Here is a 24937-nt window from a genome sequence, read left to right as displayed (position 1 = left end):
TTTACACTTGAATTAATCCAAGGTCTGCTCTTGCTGCCTGCCTGGCTGCCTGTGAAATGCCTTGAGAAACAAAATGTAAATAAAGCTTAGATCGAGTTGGTTAAGAGGTGGTTTCCGGCATTCCTACACTACCCTACAACCCACTTCTTTGCATTTACTTGCCTTTCATTTCGTTATTGGTATTGGCTTACCATTTTCTGTGGTTAACCGCAAATAAGCATTTTTGTGCATTTTGTTTTCTCGCAATTTTTTTTCTTTACACTTTTTCCTACTAAGGGGGTAAGAAACTCAGTCATTTGTAAAAGTTTAACTTCTGTGTGGGGTCTTAGGATTTAGGTTGAAAGGACAGGTGCGGCTGCGGTTGGGTAAATGTTTTTCCAAGAACAAAAGAAAAAGCTATAAAATCAATAAAAATCAAATCAATTCGTTGATACATTTTTCAAAATCGATTACTTTTAGAATAAATTGATCCATACATGAAAATTCGTTGAACTTTATTATGAGCCCCAATTCTATTGTTGCTTACACCTTAAACTTCTCATTCCCTGCTTTCCTACCCAATCCGCTCCTGTTATTGACCCTTGGCATTCTTTCCATTTGGACAGCTTCGTTTTTGGGTCTCTGGGTATTGGACTTCTCATCAATATATTCGGTTTGGTTTCCCTTCTCCCCGCATTTTTCCTTTCAAATGTTTAACACTTTGCTGAAGCTTAATGGAGAGGCTTCCTGGAGTTTTCCTTTCTGGGAGTTGGTTCCCCACTGACCTACGTTTGTTTTCGTAATTTATTAAATTTCGTAATGCACTCAACTTTGGTTAATTCTACCATTCATTTATAGACCCTCTTTATGCCTCCGGGCTATGTCTGTCATGGCAACGAATTTGTTTTTTCTTCACTTCCTTTAACAATTAGGTCCGCAGAAAAACTGTCAGTCAGTTAGACAACTAGGGGCTGGCTGTCGTGGGGGTTGCAGGTGCGCCAACACCTTTGCAGCACAAAACAGCATATGGGTGGTTTGGGGGCGTGGCCATAGGGCATGTCAGCTTCAGCGTCAACATGACATGCGTGTGGGTCTTCCAGGAGAACAGGGTGGAAGGCGGAGAGTGAAGGTGCTTATGTTTTATGGTTGATTGAATTGAAACGAGTCGGAATGGGTGGTGCGTTGGTGGGTCATGACATGTGCATGGAATGTGCTTAACCCCTCAGGATAAGGGTGTCCGATGTAACATACATATTACAGAGAGAAATGGTGCCAAGGCAACCTAAGCCAAGGCTAATCAAAGGTGTTAGGTTTGGAGTAAATGAGAAATAATTAAGTTATTGCAATGAAATTGACCATTAATTAATTATTTTTAACAAAGTAAATACCTAAAAGATTACTACTAAATATTTAAATGTAATATTTCACGTGTCTGCTTATCTGTAAAAATCTTGATTAATATTTTGATCGGCTTACCAAATGATTTTAAATCAAATCTTTGGTTTTATCTATCAAAATTCCTGATTACTACTAATTATGTAAATGTAACATTTCACGTGTCTGCTTGTCTGTAAACATCTTTTTGGTTGCTTAAAGAATAATATAAGTGGAATATCAGGTGAAACATTTGAATTTTTAGCTTTGGTGCTTTTAGCTTTCGTTATGTTGTCTTAAGATAAAAAATCAATTAGCAACTGAAAATGTGCGACACTCGTTGAATGGCAGTGGCGACTTTGTGCGACTTTTTGCATGTGTAAAAATATTTGCTCAACAATTAATTAAAATTTTTAGCGAATGATTAACAAAAATTAATGTATTTTGTTAATTTTAAATATTTTTCAGATAAACTCCACAGGGCCCAAGAAGCTTCGGATACTGCTTCACATTCTACACTAATAAGGTGAGTTTTTGGATTAAACATCAAATTATTTTATGGGTTTTTACATAAAAGATCTGCTCTACAATTAGAGCTTATAACATGACTTTCATACTGTTACTGGAAGCTTTAAATATATATATTAAACCACTCTTTAATCCCTGCCACCCACTAGTCAATCAATTAGCAGATTAATTAAACCACAAGCCCGCCCTGTCATTGATTGGTGATGCGGTGAGTGGTGAGTGCTTCGCCGTACGCGCTTGCCAGCTTTCAGGCGTCGCTTAAATCCATATTTAATCTAACCAGCCCTTAACCGACAACAAATACAAGTGCACAGAATAACAACAGCAGCAGCAGCGTATTTTAGTTGTAATTAATATGCTAATACAACAAAAGAAAAACCCAGCAGAGACGCAGGAAAGGAACTTCGTCGTACCCAACGCAACGTCAAAAACATTTGCACAAATCATCGGTTAGGAGCTTTAGAAGTTGCCTAATTGTTATGCAAAAAGGGTTACCTTTCGGTCAGACAGACTACAGATAGACCGACCCTACAGGCAGTTGTTGTTTTTGTTTTGTTTTAAACTCAATTGAACCTTTAATGCAGTGCAAAGTCCACAGCCTTACCAAGCCTAAAACAAGGCACACACATCGCACTACACTCAGCAACATAGTTTTTGCTTTAATTGCCACATTGGTTTTTTCTTTAATTGAATTTACATCCAACACAACACAAGTCAGAGATCAGAGCTCAACTTTGTAACTATTTTAATTAATTTCTTGATCTGCTTTTTGTGTTTTCCTTTTGAAACAGGTTTTTTTGCGTTTAGGAATTTAAGTATTTCTGTGGGTTTAATGAGTTTAAGAAGTTTACGATATATTGCAGTGGTCTTAGAGCTGATTCAAGGGTCAAAGTTTATGTACAAAAAATGTTGCAGCGTTTGCTACGACTTCACTTTAAATTTTTCTTAAGAAAAATGTTCCTCAAAGAGTAAGAAATTTGAGAGAAATATGCTAAATAGTCCTCTATAGTAATACATATCACAGCAACATTCAGCTGAAAGAACTCAAACTTTCAACTTCTTTTCCAAATTTATAGACAATTTCCCTCTACAACGTAACGTTTCCTAACAACAATCGAACAAAATCAATCTTTATTCCCTCAACTTAAATATGATAAAAACCCTAGGGAAGTCCTTGGTTTAAACTTTCTAATTTGGTAACCAGTGTCTCTCTGTTTCTCTCTCTGTTTTCGGAAGATGGGCTGGTCCGAAATTTAATTAAAAATCGTTTGGCCCCAGCAGCACGAGCTGTGCAGCAGCTACTGGAAGTAGTTTTTGGCAGCCATCCAAGTGGTAGGGTAGGGTGAAAGTGCCATCGATGCAGTGCCTCCTTGTGGCGGTGCCTTCCAGTGCCTGGCGGGGAGATGAGCGAATGAGCAAAGCAGACGACACTCAAACTTGACATCGACTGAGGCGCGTGGATATACGATGGGTGTATGGGTATGTGTGTGTCTGAGGACAAGGACAAGAGGCCAACAAACACGAGGCACAAGGCCCACCAAGCGACCAACAACGAGAGGCAGAAGCACCTAACATGGGGCACGGGACACGGGCGGCGCAGAGGCATGGGCTACAATGTGAAAACCATTACGACTACTGTCCAATGTGGAATGCAGAGCGCAGAACCCCCTTTGGGACTGCGCCCCTGTGCTTCTTGTGCACCCTCACTCCCATTCCGTGCCACAAAAGTTTGAGGTTAAGACTGCGAGCATCCTTTTAAATGAATTAGTGGAAAATACATTATAATTTTCAGCTGCATGTGCGTTTTCCTCCCAGTTGCTTGATTACTTAAAAGCTTTTACTTTTCTGACTCAAGCCTACTCGTCGAGGTATTACACACACAGACAGGAAAAACGCCTTTTGGTTGCTTTTCAAATCGATTTATAAGATGCAAAAAGGGAGCGGGGGGACCTTCGGTTTCAGTGGAATGTTCATTCTAATGTTCGCTGAGAGCACTGAGAGCATTTCAATTTCTTAAGCCTCATTGAACAGCAGAAGTGTGGGAGAATGAACTGAGAAAGAGATTCTTCGATTTTTCGTAGTTGTTCCCGAAGTGATTTACATTGAAAACGTTTAATAGTTACTGGAATTTAAGCTATACATTTAATTAGGTGTATATTGTGCAATATATGTGTTTGTTTGGAGAAGATCGCTGTTTTTATTGAATAAATGTCGTTAAGGCAATTGTCTTTTCATTATTTTATAAAGAAAAGTCTGTAATCGATGACATATCGGTTTAAAAATCGACAATAGTATACATATAAATAAAGAAAAATTGATAAACATTGCCATATAAATAATAAATATTGATTTTGTATTGATTTTTCGAATTAAATAAATCATGATATTCGCATTCAATATATTTTAAAAATAAATTAAATAAAAATAGATAATTTATAACAGCCTCAACCAACAGGTCAAATTCTATTCTAGACGATTCCTTCATGTCGTCTATAATAAACTAGTAATTAGTGAAACTTACCTTGCAAAGAAAAATGCACATCCTTTAGATCCTTTCAAACAATTTCCGCAGCAAGCCATTTTTCTAAAAAAATAAAACAACATTCTTTAGAAACCATTTGTATGACTATGATAAGTATATAAAGTCCTTTTGCGGAGCTGAATGTCCCTTTGTCAAGGCATTTTCTGCTGCTTTCCTTCCTTCCTGCCTCCGACCCCAAAAAAATAGAGAAAGAAAATGAGCGAACTAGAGAAATATGCCGACATATTTAAGTTACTTGAAGCGCACATAAGTACCCAACAAATTGCCTTCATGCGAACACTACCCCCACATGCCTTTCCCTTCCGTTTTGATTGTGCTTTTGAAAACTCATTAAAACTTCAAAGCTCACAAAAAGGAACAAAAAAACTGCAGATTTTTCCACATGTGCAGTGTGACGCCTTGGAATATGCCATAGGAGCTTACTTTATTTTAAGAGCCAGTGTTTTCCCCCCACACAAAAGCCTAACTGAAATAAGACAGTTCTGACAGAGCGTTGTAAGGAAAAATATAAAATAAAACCTCCAACTATGTCGGGAAGAGTGAAAGCTCGGAAAAGTGAAAGAGAACTCTTCGCGGGAAATGAAAATAAATGTGTGCATGCGTAATTTATGTTACGGCGCTTTGTTTCCTGCGCGACGAAAATCGTTAAGAAAACTGCAGTAGGAAAAAACATTTGCAACAGGAGTAACAACAAAAACTATATAAAACTTTTCCCACTGCAGCAGCAGCAACACAAACTTTCTACCCATTTTTACTCATTTTTTTAATATTTTTTATTTTGTGCATTGTGTTTGCTTTCCACTTGTTATTGTAGCCAGTGCCTTAATTTATGCCCATGAGAGACGCCAAGTGGCATACAAAAACAACTATATATGTATATTTATGTATGTGTACATTGTACACTCATACATACGTATTTATGTAAGTATATAGAACTCTATATGTATTTGTAGTTGCAGGTTGCTTTTGGTAAATGGGCGAATGGCCGGGACGGCTGCTTAAAAGGATTAGCATTGCATTCCAGATGAAAAAGTCCTTGACCAAAATTGCTGCAAATTGGGGGCCTGCTCCCACAGCCACACTCTGGCATCCTCTGTATTACTCTCATTTTCATGCTTTCACGGGGAGATCTCGCGCTTTTACTAGGGGGAGACTTTTTGTTTTGTGTGGGGAGAGATCTCATATTTTTTTGGGGGAGAACTCTCTTTTTAAAGGCGTAATTATGCTTATGTGTGTTGTACAAAATGAAGAGAGGCATTATGCGGTTACTAATTACTGTGGCAGGGGATTATTATTTGAATCCAAGCACTTTAAGAACAGCTACGTAAAACCCCGATTCGCTTAAAAATGAAATAGGTGTCTTAGTAAATCTATCCAAATTTCACTTACTTGCAGATACCTTTTCAAAAACAAGTAAAACATTTGTAAAGCATCTATAAATCTTTTCACAAAATCCTGGTTAAATTTTTACCAACTTAATCCAAATAAGAATGTTTATATCCACTTGACCTCTGGTGGTTCTCGTTTTTAAAGCGCTGTAGATTCTGTAAAGGAGTGAAGTAATCCCCATTTTTTTCACTCTCTTCCATTCCCTATCTTATTTTTTCCAAATGTTTCTCTACCAGTGTAGGTAATCAGCGCGTAAAATCCGCTTAAAAAACAAGTACAATTATTTCAGAAAAAGCTAAACGAATTTTAATTAAAATTCCTCTTGAAATATTTTAAATGGATTACCCTTCTTCCTTTTTAAACTACACTCCTCCCCCCTTCGTGTTGGGAATCGAATTTCCTTACTTTTTACACCGAATTTCACTCTCGTTTAGCATTTCTCTCGCCCGCTCGGTTGACTTTTTAGCTCGACGTTTTTATTTGTATGTTTTTTCCTGGCCATTTTATTTTATTCGTACATTTTTTTCTTGCCTTATTTTATTTTTTCATTTAGAAAACTCATCTTGTGGACAGGCCACATTGTTGTGTGTTTCTGGCTCTCGGTCTTGTGCGCTTTTTTGTGCGGTCCCCAATACCATTGTTATCGTTTGTATTCGGAGACTTCTTTGCGAATCATTTGGGAGGGTTTTTTCTTGTGTTTGATCCGGCAACGTTTTAGTAATTGAACGTTCCTTTGGGGTTCTTTTTTTAGGGCTTATTCGTTTTCCTTTTTGGTGGGAGAGCTGGAAAGCCAGCAACTAATGGGACTCGATTTTTAGCTATCAATGAAATTTGAGATCTATTGATGCGCTATCCTGCCACTGATGGATTCAAGTTAATACAAGTAGATACAATTTAATAAAAAGTGGAAAAGTAACTAAAAAGTAGATACATTTGAGTGCTGCTAAGAAGATAAAGAGTTTTCGTGAAATAAACACATTAAAAAGTGCAGAAATGAAGGAGTAGTTTATGCAGAAAATTATAACGAGTTAATCTATAGTTTCCAGGGAATAAACGAAAAAAATGAATTGCCTACGATTGAATATATAAATGAAAATGATTTTTAGTAGTCTAAAGCATCTTTAGGTTATAATTTTAGTTTTTTGTCTCGAAATATTGCCACATTTTTCACCTTTTGTCTCGTAGAAGTTCGGTTTGAAGTGGGTATCTGCTTATAAGGTACTCCCTATGATGAATACCCTAAAATTGAGTATAAATCATTGCCCCAAGAACTTGGATCCCCCACAATACAATATATTGAATACCAATCTATATTCCTAGACATTTATTATGTTCTGTTTACCCACATTTATTTTAAGTATAAATAAAACTTGTGACAAGGACTGCAGCTTTGTTTAAGCTCTCGAAATGTAAATCCTCCCAAAAAAAAAGGAAGAAACGATACACACCTTTGCAGGACATGCAATATAAATGGGTAACCCACACCTCATGGGTCCAATCGGTAAATCAAAGTGTCACCCAGGCACATTCCAACAGTTAACAGGCGCAACCATGACAACAGCTGGAGGTCCTGCCGCACACACACACACACACACACAACCACACACATGCCGGCTGGCATGCAGTCGGGTGTGTAATATCATTAAAAACAAATTGAGCACATTAATAAATATGAATTATGATTGTTAATAAAAAATGATGGCGTCCGTTGGCGTGACCGAAAAGTGAAAGAAATACGAGAGATAGGCGAGAGACCGAGCACAGGATGCAGAAGTGTAGCATACTTTTTGGAGTCTGCCTACTCGTAATGCTTGACACCTACTCTAAGGCCACGCCCCAAGCTCTGTGATACAGGAGAGGACTACAGGTCACCAGGGCTCAATACAACAAAATGTGGCAGTGGCTGGGAAAACATTTTGCTTCCCTGTGTGCGGCATGGCTGCTGTTGCATAACTTTTGGGGAGCTTCAGAGTGTGTGGCAGACATCATAAATCAATTTATTGCTTTTACATGCAGACAGAGAATCGGGGCTTCCAGTGGGCGGTGGATTATAGCTAACAAAACCCAAACCGCTTTCCCACCGCTTTCAATGGTAAAAATAAAATTGCAATTTTTATTTGAGGTTGAATTTTGTTTGTGGCGGGCAGGGAGTAAGCGGCCAGGGGCCACCCGAGAGGTGCCAACAAGCTGATAGGAAAATCTACCGAAAATGGGATGAGTAAGTGAGTTAGCTATTGGCATAAAGAGCGGGAGAGATGGATGGACTGAACAGTGGCCAGCAAATGGATGCAAAGTTAAACAGAAAACTGCACTGTGGCGAGTGTTGTTTGCTCTGTGCGGAAAATCCCTGGGGAAAAATGGGATTAAAGCGAAGATTTATGGTAGAAATTGGGGCCAGTCGAAGCTGGAGATACGCTCATAGATACAGGTTTTATTTATTTATTTACATTTATGTATCGGATAGTTTATGCGAGTTATAGAATTTGCAACGTTTGACTATATTTTTTGTTTAATATTATATAGATGATCTTTTGTATTATTATTTTATTTTTGCTTTATTTTTATACCCGGTACTCGAAGAGTAAATACATTTTGTATTTGTGCACAAAGTATGTAACACACAGAAGGAAACGTTTACGATCCCATAAAGTATATATATTTTTGATCAGCATCAATAGCCGAGTCGATTAAGCCATGTCTGTCTGTCCGATGATGAGCGCCTAGTACTCAGAGACTATAAGAGCTAGAGCCACCAAATTTTGCACCCAGACTTCTGTATGCTCACACTGTTACAAGTGTATTTCAAAAATGAGCCACGCCCCCTTCCGGCCCCTCAAAAGGGCGAAAACCTCCCAAATCTACAATTTTAAAGATTAAAGAAAACTAACTATAAAACTAAGAATCAGATCACCAAATTGGGATCCGATTGGATCATTATTATAGCCACAATGAAGAAATTAATTTGCGGTGGCTAAACCCACCCCGCCCAGCAGCTTATATTTGATTTTTTCACATTCTCTCATTCACACTCTGCTTCTGCTGTGTTCGGCCACTGCCTGTTCCGCGAGTCTGCAGTGTGTGGGTCTACGGAAGGAGGGCGAGCTAAAGGAGCGTGTTGGTGTGAGACGTGTTGTAGATGTAGATGACAGATGAAGAAAAAATGTAAAATTTGACAAAACACCGGTAAGGTGCAGATGTAGTACTGAGTGCCTGGTATAAAAGTTGTGACGCGAAAGATGCGTCTCACACGTCCCATCTCGTTTTTTTATATTTGTTTTTATTACTTTTTACTCTTTTTTTTGTTTTGTATTAGTGATTTTGAGAATATGTTGGCTTAAACTTAACATATTGATTTAAATAAATTAAAAATTTATTGAACTTATCATTTTTTAAATCATTCCCTCTGTTAGAGTATATTTGTACAAATATGAAAATCCCTAAAAGCTTTTCAATTTGGTATGAAAATGTTTGACTCTGAAATGTTTCACACAAAAATATGACTTTAAAAAGTTAATAAATTTAGTAAATAAATATAAAAATTTTTGCATCGACATTTTTTATTCAAAAAAAAGTAGTAAAAACAACTGATAATCCAACCCATAAATGAAATCCCAGAAACTCTTTCTACCCTGTAAAAAGTACACATGGCCATAAGTTTAACCTCGACGGTTTCCATCTGAAATACCCGTTTATAAACTTAATCCTTGAGCCAGAATCCTCGTAAAAACGCACCGCAAACCGTTAACCGTTCATCATAATTGAGTGGGTGGAAAGGAGAGAGAGATCCCACATTTTGCAGCGCATGTTACGGCTCATCAGCTTTAATGTCAATCTGGGAGGCCATTTTGTTTTTATCATACCCCGGTATAAGTCTGACACGAGCTTAACCGTTTGTTAGGGGCGTCTTACACCCACATTGATTGCGCCCTGAGCGGGTAGGTGGATAGGTGTCGGTGCTAATAAAAGTTTTGTGCCATTCCTTCCGGCTACCCAATCAGCGGAAATTCCCCACTCTTAGCTGTCATTTTTTCGTACACAGATTTACAGATATACGTGCTTAAGTATATAATATATTTGCTCTGTATATAGGCATTTTATATTGAGACTCATTTGCGCTCGATTGCGCTTTAGTGAGAGAGAAGAAGCGCGAACAGCGTCAGCTTGTCAATTCGTTGAAAATTGACATCGCCCATGAATTACATTTAGGGAAAAAAAAGTTGTTTTGTGTCTTCAAAAAGTGCTTCTGTTCGGGGATATGGGCGTGGGTGGGGGAGCCTCGTCAATAGGTATTTGTAATGCTATCTGTGCGATTTTTCCCAGGGCACAACAGGAAAGGGAAAACCAACACTCCACTCCATTCGATTCCTAAAATCATTGACACTTGTAATGCCATCATCCTTTATCTGCGTTTTTCGCTTCGTCACTTTGGAGAGTCAGTCGTCTTTTCTCTGGCAAAGTTGACTTTGAGTTTTTCTTCTGTATCTTTTCGGTTGGGCATTCCACTTCATCATCATCATCATCTTCCTATGCGTGTGACATTACTCGCACTTTATTTGCTGTGCTTTCTTTCTGGCCATTCGGAGGCTTCCTCTAGTGTTTTTTTGTGTAGCGGCAGTTTGATAAGATTTCGTGTGCCTAATATGACGGAAAATGTAACTAATTAAGTGCTAAACCAGCAACGCAGGTAGGAACCTGCCCCAAGGTTGCATGCAGCCGCGAGTACCCGTATTTGCAACTCGTATCAAAGTTAGCCGCCAAGTTGGCTGCTGTGGCAGCGCCTTCACCTCATCTCTCCGTAAACTCTGTGGGTGGGGTTTTGGGGTGAGAAGCTCCAAAGTGGAGCCAGTGTTAGGGCCAGCCAGTCAGCCTCTGAGACCGATTGCTGATGGGCGTTTAATTAAACAGAAGCTGCAGGGCTTTGCCACGACAATAATGTGATTTTGTTAATTGGTAAGCTGTGTGTTTCGGTTAAGAGATCTACTTAGGGGAATTCCAGGAAAATTACAACATCGCGTATGATTGGGAAAGTATAATGAATGAGTTTTGTTGCGGCTTTATGATTGTATTTGAAGATCTTTTATATAGGTTTTGTGCAGCTGCTTTAAGCTGCTTTTAAATTGTACGATTACAACATTCATTTTGGAGAATTACAACCATTGAAGAGCTGGGAAATAGCTACGGAAAACTCGTATTTAGGGTACTTATAAAAAAAGTATTTTTATGCCTAATGTATCGTCATTTGTAGATATTTTATTAAGCCCTTCATTGAAGACTTCCAATAAATAAAAGAGCTATGAAAATATCTACTGAAACTCGCATTTATCGGCGCCTTATAAACAATTTATTTTTCCTTACATGTTCATGTTTTGATCTGCCCTTCATTGAAGTCTTTTCTGGCACTCATTAAAGCCATTACCTACGTGTCTTAATAGCTTTTGTCGCCTCAAAACTTAGTTAGAAATTCAAAACATCTTGACAAAATCAAATATTTCACGCCTAGCGTTCAAAATTTATGCAAAACGCAAAAATCTGCTCAGAAAAGACACTTTTTGTGCCTATGAAATTAATGCATAATTTACGTTTAAGCAATATTTGAAAATTCATCAAATTAAAATGGGCGTAGCGGTACGAGTATGCAAATTGGGTATAACCCCAGCACACTTGAGGCGGAGTACTTAACATTGAGCAGCGTTTTGCTGTTTGTTTGCTTTGTGGTGGGACATGGGGAGGGGTTTTCTTAACTTGTCAAGCAAAGACACACGGCTGTCATATGTTTATGGATCTCTTTGGCTCGAATTTTTGGCCAACTGTAAGTGGCTCTTGTGAGTGATTGACGCGCCGCGGGGCACCGCATGTGCGTACGTATACCCATCTAAATTTGCATATGAAATGGTAGTTTTAATTGATGTTCGGAGTAATCTCCCAGTCCCAGCACCCCCTAAAATTCCCCGTACTAAATGAGTAAGCTGTATTTCTGTGCATTTTTCTATAGCTTCTGGGGACCAGCACCCAGTGACCGGCTTGCTGGCTGCTTTGTTGTGTTTTTTGGTTTTTTGTGTGAACCAATTTTTCGTTTTATACATTTTTTTTGACTCTGGTTAAAACAAGCTCTTTTATGCCCCTGTAGTATGCATGTAATTAAATTCAAGGTTGTCGGTCGCTTGGTTATTCGGTCGGTGGGCGGTGGGCGGTGGGCGGGCACCCACCAGAACTAGCATTTTACCCACAGAAATGCTGGCACAAAAATGCATTAGGGTGGTGCCAAAAACTAAAGTTAGTAATGCTAAATGTTGGCTAATTAACAAGAGGATAAGGTGGTTATAACTTTAAAAAACATTTTGCTTAATGAAGTGTAGTAAAAAAAGGTAGTAGTTATGTATTTACTAATTAAAATTAAGGATTAATTGCACATTTTAAATATATTTATATTTTATGCACCACCCCAGAGACAAGTGCTAGTACGAGAGGTCTAAGAGAGAGCGGTGAAGAGCTGCATAATCTAATATTATTTGTACTGTTGACACACAAAATTACTGAGGGTCTTGCTGCACGCCACACATTACCACACTTTGTGCCACACTGTCTTGTTGACTGTCTTCAGCATTGTGGTTGCAGTTGCCAAGACGAATTTAAAAGTAACGGAAAATCTTTAAACCTTTATTTCATTGCACTTTTATTGGAATTTTTGGTGGCTTGCAAGTTTCTTTTGTTTCGTGACTTTTGTGCGGAACACGTTTCAGTTCCTGCCGCACATATTAAAATAAATATTTTTGTATGTCAAATGCGTTTTGAAATTATATTATTTATTGTTTACGCTATTTTGTCTGGTTTATTTCTGGTTATTTACCTTGGTTTTTGGGTTGCGCCCAATGTTAAATAATTGATAAAATACATACAAATCGATAAGAAATGCCAGACGATGGGCCCCATAATTATGATAATTTTTTTGTTGTGCGTAATTTTGACCTTCAAATGAGTTATTCTTATCTGGAGATAAGGCTGGAAAATGAGAACAGGAAAGAGTGTGTGACTACAAGATAGAGCAGTTATAAACATGTGGAAATATAGTCCCTATTTGGAATTATTTTTACATATAAAATATTAAAATATTGTCAAAGAATTTGTTATTTTTTGAAGTTAAAACAATTCACCTTCTAGTCATGATCAAATGGACAACGAATCTTTTCCACTTTAGTCTTCACATTTATCTTTTTCTACTTTTTCTGTAATCTCTTAATGAAGATTTCAACAGCAAAACACATAATGATTTCAGATACTCCATATAGATAAGCGATTCTGTTCAGATACTATTCTTGGAACTACTGTTTCGCTTTCCACTACTGTGTTGTGCCTGCACTTGAAGCCATAAATCAAACGCACCTGAGCACCCTATCTATCCATACATACTGCACTTTCGTTCAACGCATCAGAAATGTACGTATGTTTTGTTTTTGCATTCTGTTGCATTTAGAAAATTGCCTGGCTCGTTGATTAATTGAAAAACCCAGGTGAAAATTGAGAAGTGATCTGTGCTGTGAGCTGCTCTTTGCAGTAGATAAAGTTCAAGGAACATGGAATGAATATTTTCCAATCCACCAAAGTAGACGGAATGATGTGCATACGTCAATGTCAAGTGTGCCTTAAAGCCTTTAAAGTTATCATTTATTATTTCTTGTTTTTATGAAATATTTTCTTGATTATAATTAAGCAACTTAATGCCTGTGCTAAAGATCCTAATGCACATGGTATACCCGAATGATGAACATAAATCAGTCAGTTATTAGGTTTGGAGTTCTGTTTGATAAGAGAAATTCACTTTTGACAAGGCTCTCTGTTTTTCCTCTCTTTCTCTCCTTTGTGATAACAGGAAGCACTCTATTTTTAGTAGGTTTCTTCCTTTAGCAGTACAACAGCAATTAAAAATGGGGGGAAAACTTGCTTTTGGCAAGGGTCTCTCTCTCGTCTCTCCACAAGCCGTCTAATGAGTTCGCTGAAAATGTCCACCAGGCTGAGTGCTGCTGGCTTTGGCAACTCATTCGTGCCAGTGGGCGGGCGTACGTTAACTTTGTGAGTGGACTGTTTTTCGAGTACATAAATGTGAAGGCTTATAAGAATTTAGATACCCTTTAAGTAGAGGTAATGTAGGAAAATGGAGAGTTTAATTGTGGTTGATTGGAGCGTAGCAAGAAGTAAAGGAGAGGGCGGACAGAATTGGACTTACAAATAACCTAAGACGCCCCCAAGCTCTACTTACTCTCAGGTAGCGATCGATGCTGCCGAGCGCTATAGAGTCTCTGTCTCTATTCCCTCGCTCTCTTCGACAGCAATGCAAGCATGCAAGTAGCAACTAGCAACAATAATTCATAGCCCTCTTCAGTGTGGTGCTTATCTCTTCATCTCTGGCAAATGAACAAAATATACCAGAAACAGCACAAAATGTCATCCAAAGTTCATACAACCATTCTTGTGTTACATAAAGAGGTATTCCATTATGTAGAATTCGCTGCTCCCTTTTGTTCGCACATTAAACGCGTATTAAGACCATGTTGATGACATTCTCAACTACTGGAGGGGGCCGGCCACTTGCGTGCGGGCAATCGAGAATCCAGCAGATGTCCGACTTCAAGTGGAGTGAGATGCTTGGGCACACTTTCTAGGGCCAAAGGCAAACAGTCAGAGCCCAATAGAGAGAGAAAGAGTGGGCGAGGCGGGAGCGCTCCTCTGACAGCAGCTTATTAATATTGTAGTCTTCAGAGTCTCGGGCTGCAAAATTCAATTAATTTCAAATGCAATTTTAAGTGCAGCACTTGTGCCGAGAGGGCGTCTCACTTAGCCAGGCATCTTCACTTCCGTTGGGCCCCGGATACTGCAACTGGATCCAGGACTATCTCCACTCTCCGCTGACTTTTAGGAGTCTCTCTCTTCCGCTTCGTAGTCTCTGAGTTTCCGTTGGGGCGTGTGTTTTTTTTTTCGTGGTTTTTTGTCGATGCGTAAAAGTTTATTAATTATGCAAATTTTAATTAGCTTTCCATCCAGAGTCGCCACTCGCTACGGTCCAAGCTCATTCGACAATCCAATTTCCTTCGCTGTTTGGGCAAACATTTGCGACCGAGTGCTGTGTGGCTATGTGGCATTATCTATGGGTCCCCTGATATTGACAGCCGCCACTCATCGTCGTCGTCATCGTTGTACATTCAATTAGTCAAGTGAACGCATCAGTATCCCAGGGGAGTAACCTCACGATTTATTTGAGCTCTTAATTAAAACTACGATATTTACACGCGTCTGAACCGATGGACGGACAAAAATTTGGACGTGTGGCAGATTTTTTGTTGCTGTTGTTTTTGCCCGTTTTTGTTTTGGCGGCAGTTAAATACAAAATTTGTTTGGATATTCGGTTAGACAGCAGACAGACTTTATTGACTTTGACTTTGTGGCTTTAGTTTTGTGGGTTTATTTAGTGCTTAAACTTTGTTCTGTGCCCAAAAGGTGTATAACAATTTGGTATTTATTAAGTTATGCTTTCCTTTTTTTACTTGCCTTTAATTAGTTTAAAGTCAACTCTTTTTTTTCATTTCAGGTAAGCAAATTGATGGACATGACAAAGACCTATGGCTCCCAGTCTATTACCAACTGAATTTAGTAAGTCAACAGATAGTTCTCTCTCTCTCTCTCTCTCTCTCTCTCTTTGTCTACTCAAAACCAAAAGCAAACTAGGCCTCAATCGATATTGAGCATAAATCCCTTCCAAGAGAAAACGGAGCAGGGGTCTAGGCTAAAAGAAAGAGCAGTGGGGCTACAATGCCAAGAGAAAGAGTGCCCTCTGGTTGCACTTTCCCCATAAAGGAATTTTAATTAACCCTTCTGCCCCATGCTTGAGGGCACGAATGGTTATGGTATGGCACGGAAGTTCAGTAACTGAACAGAAGGACGGTTTGCTGGTGGCCCAATACTTCGTACCTCAAAGATATTTAAGTTTTAGGGGCCGCAAATCGTTTTGGTTTTTATTGCCATCCACTTTGAGTTGCCAAAAAAGAAAATCGAAATAACGAACGACAAAGTCCCCATCGAGGGCACAAGGCAAACAGTTTGGATAGCGAATTGGGCAGGGCATGACAGGGCGGGGCGGTCTGCTGTCTCCTGGCAGTCCTTTGAAGATATTGTATCTACTGTACGACTCGTACTGCCACTATGCATGCGGAAATCTAGGCTGCTTTTTACCATAAGATCAAGCCGAAGCCATGCAGATACACAGACTTTAGCTTGTTGTTGTTGCAGTTTTTGGGGGCACCCGAAAAAAGGTAGAATACCACAATTGAGAGCAAGTTGCCTGCAGTTGTTATAGTAGCAACAGCCACTGCCACTGCCACTGCCACTGCCACAGCCACTGCCGCAGGCTGCAGTTTTTAATACACTTACAGAGGGTATATAAAATAGAGTATTCCATGAAAAATATGGCATCATTTACTCCAATAAAACTCTTATTTTTATTGGCTGCAATAAAACTTCTAGTTAGGAAAACTCTTTTATAGATTTTACCCAAAAGTTCCCTAGAAAAAAATTAAGTTTTCTCCACAGAAATTCCACTAAATGTAAGGGTATTTAAGCCTCAACCCTTGGCCCTCTTGCGGCTCCTTCTGCCTTCAAAACTAATAAATTTTGCATTGTGTGCGCCGTTTGCTCGAGCGCCACATTTACCTGCTACTCGAGGATATTGCCTTGTAGCAGCAGCGGGGGCAGGCAGAAAGCCACGTAGATGTGCTTATGTGTGCCACACTGGCTCTACCAGGCTCTGGCTGACCCGTATTCGCGTATGCGCGTTATTTTATGGGAAATATTTCATGTTTTATTGGCAGCTTGTATGCTGCTGCTGTTGCTGCTGCTCCCCCAACTCGTGTTTCTGTTTAAAGAACGGACTGCCGAATTTGCGGAAAACTTCAAAGATATCTTAAAATTCGCACGTTTTACATCTCCATAAAATCAGAAATCAGAACAACTTTTCATAAACTGCAGTCCACATGCGAGAACTACATGCTTGATAGAACGTGCCTGCATAACAGATGATGGATGATTCTCCTGATGCAGGCAAATATATGAAAAACTAAAATAAAATCTGGCACTGTGCAAAATAACAAATCACTTGTATTTTATGGAAATTCATATGCAGATGAGCGCCATGGAAAATCTCTTAAATTATTTAATGCAATTTAAAGGCTTTCCACACACACACTCCCATCATCTCTCTAACGGAATGGAAATGATATGTTCATGATTATGACAGCTGCTGATGTTAGTGTTTTTCTTGTGTTGCCACACAAAAAACTTTTCTTGTTTCAACAAACGAAACTATGAAAAGTTTTCCCTTGTCATACAACAAAAAAAAGAAGCAAAAGGATAACTACATACAATGACTGGACAGCGCGCAATGGGCAAGAATTTTCGAGTGGACCAGAAAAACGATTCAGCAATAGCATAAACGACATACAAGGGCAAACAAAATTCATGTGCAAGAATGTGCAAATCCTTAAAGTTTATTTCACTGCAATTTCCTTTAAGTTCTCTATATCTCTCCTTTTCTCCCCTCGATAAACTCCTTTCACCCCGATAAACCCCCTCGGTTTATGAAAAATACGTAAACTATAGCGGAGAAAATAAATAAACGGATATCAGGTGGAAGCAAAACATTGATATTTTGTGGGCATAAGCGGGTGCTGCGCTCTGCTCCCGCCCGCCCAAGCGTTTTGATTAGAAAATATGAGGACAGCAGACGCCACAAGGATAAAGAGGATACAATGTAGGGAGACGCTGTTAACTGATGTGCAAAAGGGATCCAATTTATATTTAATAAGATTTGTGAGGTGTCAAACACACAGTAAACCAAATGATGTAGCGCTTGAGTGGGGGAATATTTATGAAGCGCCACAGATACCTAATATTTTGTAGGATAAAACAATGATTCAGGTTAGAGGCACTATATTTGGTTTCTTTGAATGGAATGCAAGGACATCGATTATCCAGTAAGCACGGAGGTACTTTGATCTGTAATTGTTTGGCACTGTTTTTACCGACATATTTGCAGCAGTGCTTATGCTTAGGGTCAGACTCACATTTATGTAGGGTCCTGACTTCTTGACGCACATCTAAACAGACAGTCAAAGCTCAACTGTTTTGTCTCTGTGACAACTTGAAATATTCATGTAATTTTCATGTTAAATATTTGCACTGGGCACAACCAAATGCCAGAGCCGTGCCGTACCGAAAACTGCCAGCGCATTCCACACAATACACATGTCCTGTCCTGTTTCTGGGAGTGTCCTTCAATTTGTCTTTCTCTGTGACACATCACAGAGCTGATGTTGTTGCTGCTGCGTTTGTTCTGGCTATTTGCTTATGCGAATTTATGCCTCTCTCATTTTGTTTTTGTTAGCCCATCTCTGTGTTTAATTATTATTATTTTTAGTTTAATTACCCCAGCATAAATTATATAAGCTCTGCCGCAATGCCTCCCCAGTCGACCCTGTCATGCCTGGCCGTAAATTTTCCCCTTGGTCAGCTACTCTCTCTCTCTCTCTGTCTCTGTTTTTCCCCTTGCTTTAATTACCAACATTTTACGGATTTTAAAACCACAAACATGAAAAGGAAACTTTAATTGATTTGTTGCACATTAAAAATGAATTATGCTTGTTGAAAAAATTCGCAAAATAAATAAATCCTTTAAAAGGAAAACACTTAAAATTGAATGGTTCGGATTTCACGAATAATTTTGAGTTTTATTAATGGAAAATGGAACCATTCCTTATCTCTTTGCCTCATTTCATATGAAATTTATGGGAATACTTGCGATATTTCCTTTATTTGAATTTTTTATCATGCAAATATTTGATCAAAGCTTAAGTATTTATGATATTAAATTAGCTTGCTTTCAAGAGTACTATTAAAATGCTAAGCATCTGGTTATAGTAAACACAAACAAGAGTTCGAGTATATTTGCCTATAGATCCATTTGCCTACTGCCTGTATTTGCCTCCAGTCAATATGCGCTTCCAAATAATATTTGACTACATTCAATAGATTCAATACATTCTTCTAAAAATGTTTAACGACTTCTAATCATAGTATTTGGTTGCAAAAGATCTAAGCATCGAAGAAATACGTGAGAAATCCTATTATATAATCGTACAAACATTAATTTCAATAATTACCCCAAGAGAACCCCAAAGACTCACAAAAAATAACAACAAATCAATATTTGCGTGTCATACAAATAAAACAACCATAAAAACGCTTTATGGCAGGTTTGCCCACATCCAATAAGTAGATGTGCATTGCAAACAATATTTACTTTAATTAAGAGCTTTATTCTACGCAAACGATATTTCTAGATGCGATTTAAACATCCCAAAGTGCGGATCGAATAATGCAGAAATATAAAAATACCCAAAAAACTGCAAAATAATCAATATAAGAACTAAAACAGCATTTAGCCATTCAAGAGATTTGCAAATAAAAGAAATATAAATACATTTGGCTTTACACAAGCGGAAATTTTAATTGAACGCCCATCAGGATAAGAATATTAAATTTATTAAATTAGTGCTAGCAATTCTTGCAAATGTATTTAAAAAAATAAAATAATTAAGCTTCGCTTAAAGTAATCAAATATAAATAAAGGCAATTCAATTTAAAAATAAAAAACCATTTAAATATGAATTAAATTCAGCTTAAGAGCCTTAATTTAATAAGCAAAATTCCCTAACAAATTTCAAGTCTATTTTTTACAATTTGAATCTTTAAGTGCAAGCACAAGCATTTTACAAAAGCAACAGCACGAGCCCCATGTGGCACGCGTACACAGCGAGACACACAACAACACATGGGCGCACATTTCGTATGATTAACATTTAATATCACATCTTGTCGTTCCACATTGTTGATTTTTCTGCATAGGCAAAGCTACCCCCCAATTCCCCACCGTTTCCACACCACTCTCCACTCAATTACGTTCCATTGAATGACATTTTGAAATGGCAATTATGTTTTTTAATAATTAAGCAATTTAATACTCACTAAACACTCGAGCGAGTGTGCAAACCAATGAACCCGAGTCCCGCCACAAGCGCGAACACATGTGGCATCAAGTTTAATAAAAAATATATGATAATTTCAACGCTTTTATGCATGAATGGTTATATTATTTTAATAAAAAATAATTGAATAAAATATCTCATTCTTTTTGCGTTTTATAGAAAATTTGTCGGAATTTAAGCCCAAGCTAAAATGTATCCACACCAATATTCAAAAACTTTTCTAAATCCCTCAAAGGCAGAACAAGCGCTGGCTCATGTTCGGCTTTTAGCATGCTTTTTTTTGGGAGAGAGGCAGGCCTGACAAATTTCCTACATGTCGCCACACATGTCCTCGCCTCCTATCGAGGAATAAACTTTCAATGAGCACTTCCTGAGCCTCGAACACACACGCACACATAGGCACAGGAAGCTACTTTGAGGATGGAGTTGTGGAAACTTCCTTTACTGAAAGACTCGCAGCTTTATTTTCCGCTGATGTCCGTGTCCCCTATGTGGTGGGTGTGCTCTCTACAGTTTTCCCTAAAAGACGCCAGCAGCTTCCGAAAATTTCAGCTTATCTTTATTTTCTTTTCCTCCCGAAAGTGTTGTCACATTTTCGTTCTGTTTTTCGTTGGCCATTAATTAAGTGTTAGCCTAATTAAATTGCAAAAGACAACATGGGCACACATCCACGTGTAGTCCTTTGGTAAGGGTAGTTTGTAGCTTTGAGGCTGTATTTCTGCTGCTCCATAAAGCAGTCGTTTCTTTGATGATAAAATTCCATGACTTGCCTAAAAAAGTACAAAAACAAAACGAAAAGTAGAGTAACTAAGTTGTGTGCATTTTTGTGCATGCCTTGATACCCTGTGCAAAGCTGTAGAATGTAAGGGATTATTGTTGTTTTGGCTATGTGTGCCAAAACATAGAAAATAAAGCGTTTATTTGTAGAATTTTAGAACTTAGCAGCGGGATCAGCACTAAATATATATCTATGGAGAATGTACTAAAAACGAGAAGGGACGTGTGAGACGCTTCTTACGCGTCACAACTTTCATACCCGGCACTCAGTACTACTTCTGTCCCATAGCGGTGTTTTGTCAAATTCTAAATTTTTTCTTCATCTGTCATCTACATCTACAACACTTCTCACACCAACACGCTCCCTTAGCTCGCGCCCTTCCCTAGACCCACACATTGCAGAGCGGGGTGGGTTTAGCCACTGAATATTACTTTCTTCTTTCTGGCTATAATAATGGTCCAATCGGATCCGAATTCGGGGATCTGATAGATATGGTCATTACCTACCGAATGGCGTTTTTAGTTTTCTATAAACGAGCGAAACAGAAAACGTGCTATACTCATAACTCTTTCACTACTTGGGGAGTCCCTCAAAGCACAACTGCGAAAATGCCAGCTGCCTAAACAGAAAAAGATAAAAAAATAGCTTTGCAGTCTAGGGAGCAAGCTGTGACACAACTGCAACTGCACAGCCTTCAAAAAGTGCACGAAAAAGTTCGTGAGAGAGAGCGAGAGAGAGAGCAGAGGAAAAGTCATAAAATATTTAAAGCCCATGCAACGCCAAAAACACGTAGGAGCTGACACAAAAAAGAACGATACATGGTGGTGGCAGGGATATAAGGACTGTGGGCTACCCTTTAAAAATAAGACCCATGCGCTCATTGGATGTGCAATTTTATAGGTGGAAGAATTTCCGATATTCCTAATAAAATAATACTTTGTTGGATATTGTGATTTCTGAAAGCAATTTTTGTAGGACGACTCTATGTATTAGGATAACTTTTTGTACCCGGTACTCGAAGAGTAAATAGGGTAAATGTATTTGTGCACAAAGTGACGTGTAACACACAGAAGGAAACGTTTCCGACCCCATAAAGTATATATATTCTTGATCAGCATCAATAGCCGAGTCGATTGAGCCATGTCTGTCTGTCCGATGATGAGCGCCTAGTACTCAGAGACTATAAAAGCTAGAGCCACCAAGTTTTGCATCCAGATTTTTGTATGCTCACACTGTTACAAGTGTATTTAAAAAATGAGCTCCGCCCCTTTCCGCCCCCGCCAAAGGGTGAAAACCTCCCAAATCTACATTTTAAAGATAAAAGAAAACTAAAAACGCCATTCTGTAGGGAATCACCATATCTATCAGATCATCAAATTGGAATCCGATTGGGTCATTATGATAGCCACACTGAATACCACCATTCTCTCATTCACACTCTGCTTCGCTTGTGCGAGTTTGCGGCCTCTGCCTTTGCCGTATCTCTGCCGCTGCCGGGACTCTGCAGTGTGTGGCTCTATTAAAGGGCGGCGAGCTAAAGGAGCGTGTTGGCGTGAGAAGTGTTGCAGAAGTAGATGACAGATGAAGAAAAAATTTAAAATTTGACAAAACACCGCTATGGGACAGAAGTAGTACTGAGTGCCGAGTATAAAAGTTGTGACGCGTAAGAAGCGTCTCACACGTCCCTTCTCGTTTTTCGTTGCATTTTAATATATTTTGCATGTTATTTTGTGTAAATTTCCTTAAATATTTAAATTATAAAATGCATATCCAAAGTGGATTTCCTTGTGACTGTGATTTATGTCTCTTGATTTGAAGTAGAGAATGCTGTCGAATCTTTACTGCACGTATTTTCCCACGTACACACACAAAAGGAATGAACTTCAATCCTCTCTTTTTGCTGGGTGGAAAATCTCGGGTGGAAATCTTATTATTTAACGTTATTGCTCTTGACCCGCACACACACATGCCAACAATTCTTACCCCCCCCCCTCCCACCATGCACTATGGGAAATTTGAACACTTTTTGTGGCAAAATTAAGAACTTCAAAACCAAAGAATATTTTGCATTATTTAGTAATAAAGTTATTTCCTCACAGATGTAGGCTTGTAAAAAACGAGCCATGTTAACGAAACGTTAACTTGTTGAGCACGTAACATTAAACATTCTTAACTAGATCGCTTAAAAAAATTGTATTTGATTGACTTCTGAAAAATTAGTTTTGGCCAGAAAAAGTTGTTAAAATCCCCATAGTGCTATGCAACGTTCCAGCTTCCCCCACCCACTTGACTTACGAGTTCAACCAAACAAATGACTTTGTTTGCTTAGCCGGCACACGACCCATCATGCCGCATGCCACACCGTGCCCGGGCCTGTGCTATGCCACTCGAAAAGTCAAGTGGCAAGCGGCAACTGCCGCTGAGCCGAGATGAGCCTTTCTGTGAGCCCTGGCCGGGCCTTCCTTTCTGAATTCCAAGGAGTCTGCGAACTCGAGCATTTTCATAAGAATGAATGAATGAAAATCGCTGCACAATTTAAAAACTTCCGCATCTAGTGGCAACAACAAAATACCAATATAATGTGTGCACACCACCCCTGCCCCCTGCACATCTGTCGTCAAGTGCCACACAGAGTGGCGCATGGGTTTCCACATTATATTATATTTTCTCTTTGCCGCTTATTTCGTTTGCACTCCTTTCTGTATTACCCCCTTTAAACTGCAATTTCTTGGGGATTTTATTGGTCATTAGCTCGCCATATATATTGGAACTCTTTTATATGTGTGCAATTTTATATTTTCAATTTTCTATTTTGCAGTTTTTGTTTATTAGACCCGGTACCGAAGAGTAAATAGGGTATATTGTATTTGTGGGGAAAAGTGGCTAAACCCACCCCGTCCCTCAGCTTTTTTTATTTTTTGCACATTCTCTCATTCCAAACTCTGCTACGAGAAGTGTGTGCCTCTAGGGGAGGGGGCGAGCGTGTTGACGCGAGAAGTGATGCAGATGACAGATGTAGAAAACATGTAAAATGTAAAATTAAAAAAAAAAAATAATGAGTTACAGATATATACCGACTGGGTACCGGGTGTAAAAGTTGTGCACTCGCTTTTTAAATAATTTTCATAGATTTTGTGGAGATTATGGGTTTGACACGAGTGTGGAATATTAAATTGTGAGAATCTGGTAAAGAAATTGTCTACTTTCGATCAATTTTACTCAAATTTTTCAATTAAATATTCTTTAAATAGAAGAATTCCCCAAGTTTGGCAACTACAATATCTTCTTCTTTTCCCACATATAATTATTTTCTCATTTATTATTTGGATTCCTTAAATTTCTACAAAACTGCCCCCAATACTTGTTAGTTTATCCAGCAAATTATGTTCGTTTTTCAAAGGTTTTTAGTTCTGCTTTCACAGCTTGTCCCACTAAAACTTATTCAAATTTCAACTGGTGTGCCCACATACTGGCCAACTGATAGTCGAAAAATTCCAGATTTGATTGATTTCATAGTATTCTCTGGAATCCCACAATCACACATGCGAGTAATGGAGAGCTTTGACCTTAACTCAGATCATTCTCCAATAATAGCAACTTACAGCACAATAGCCCATATGTTGGAAAAGCCCTATAAAGTAATAACAGCCTCTACAGACATTAACGCATTTAAAAGCCATTTAGATTCAGCTATAAGCCTGGACATTCCGTTAAAAACAGGAGAGGAGATAGACTATGCTGTGGAGCTTTTCACAAATACAATTCATAATGCGAGCTACAGAAACACGAATCATGCTCTTAATCATCAACAACCAAACCAATTGAACCTTTCAACCGATCTTCGACAAAAAATACAAAATAAAAGGAATCTGCGAAAACGCTGGCAAGAAACTCACTACCCTGCTGACAAAAGATTATACAACAAGGCTGCATCTGAGCTTAGACAACTGCTGTCGAACTTACGCAATGAATCTCTAGCTGCGTATCTGAGAAACTTAGACCCTAATTCAAGCAACAATGAATACAACCTATGGAGGGCGACTAAATACCTAAAGAAACCAGCTAAAAGAAACATAAATATTCGCAAAAACAACGGAACTTGGTGTAGGTCTAATAATGAACAAGCGGAAGCATTTGCACAACATCTGCACTCTGTGTTTCAGCCAAACGATATAAATAATTATACAACAGAGACTGAAGTAGAAAAATTCCTTGAGTCACCCTGCCAAATGAGCTTGCCTATTAAAAGCATTAAATATG

General features: G+C 38.6%; 1 protein-coding gene across 2 annotated transcripts in view; it reads left to right on the top strand.

Moving 5' to 3' along the window:
* Nucleotides 1–24937, top strand: part of LOC117588011 (beta-1,4-glucuronyltransferase 1) — a 64837-nt gene that overhangs the window by 5064 nt on the left and 34836 nt on the right. For both annotated transcript variants that reach the window (XM_034279038.1, XM_034279039.1), the window contains exon 2: nucleotides 1822–1879. The gene's annotated coding sequence lies outside the window, so the exon portion shown is untranslated. The remainder of the gene's footprint in view (nucleotides 1–1821; nucleotides 1880–24937) is intronic.

Source organism: Drosophila guanche, unplaced genomic scaffold (genome assembly GCF_900245975.1).
Source record: "Drosophila guanche unplaced genomic scaffold, DGUA_6, whole genome shotgun sequence".
In the NCBI taxonomy this organism is placed as follows: Eukaryota; Metazoa; Arthropoda; class Insecta; order Diptera; family Drosophilidae; genus Drosophila; species Drosophila guanche.
The sequence above is the reverse complement of the archived record's forward strand: the minus strand, read 5'-3'. Positions and strand labels throughout refer to the sequence as shown.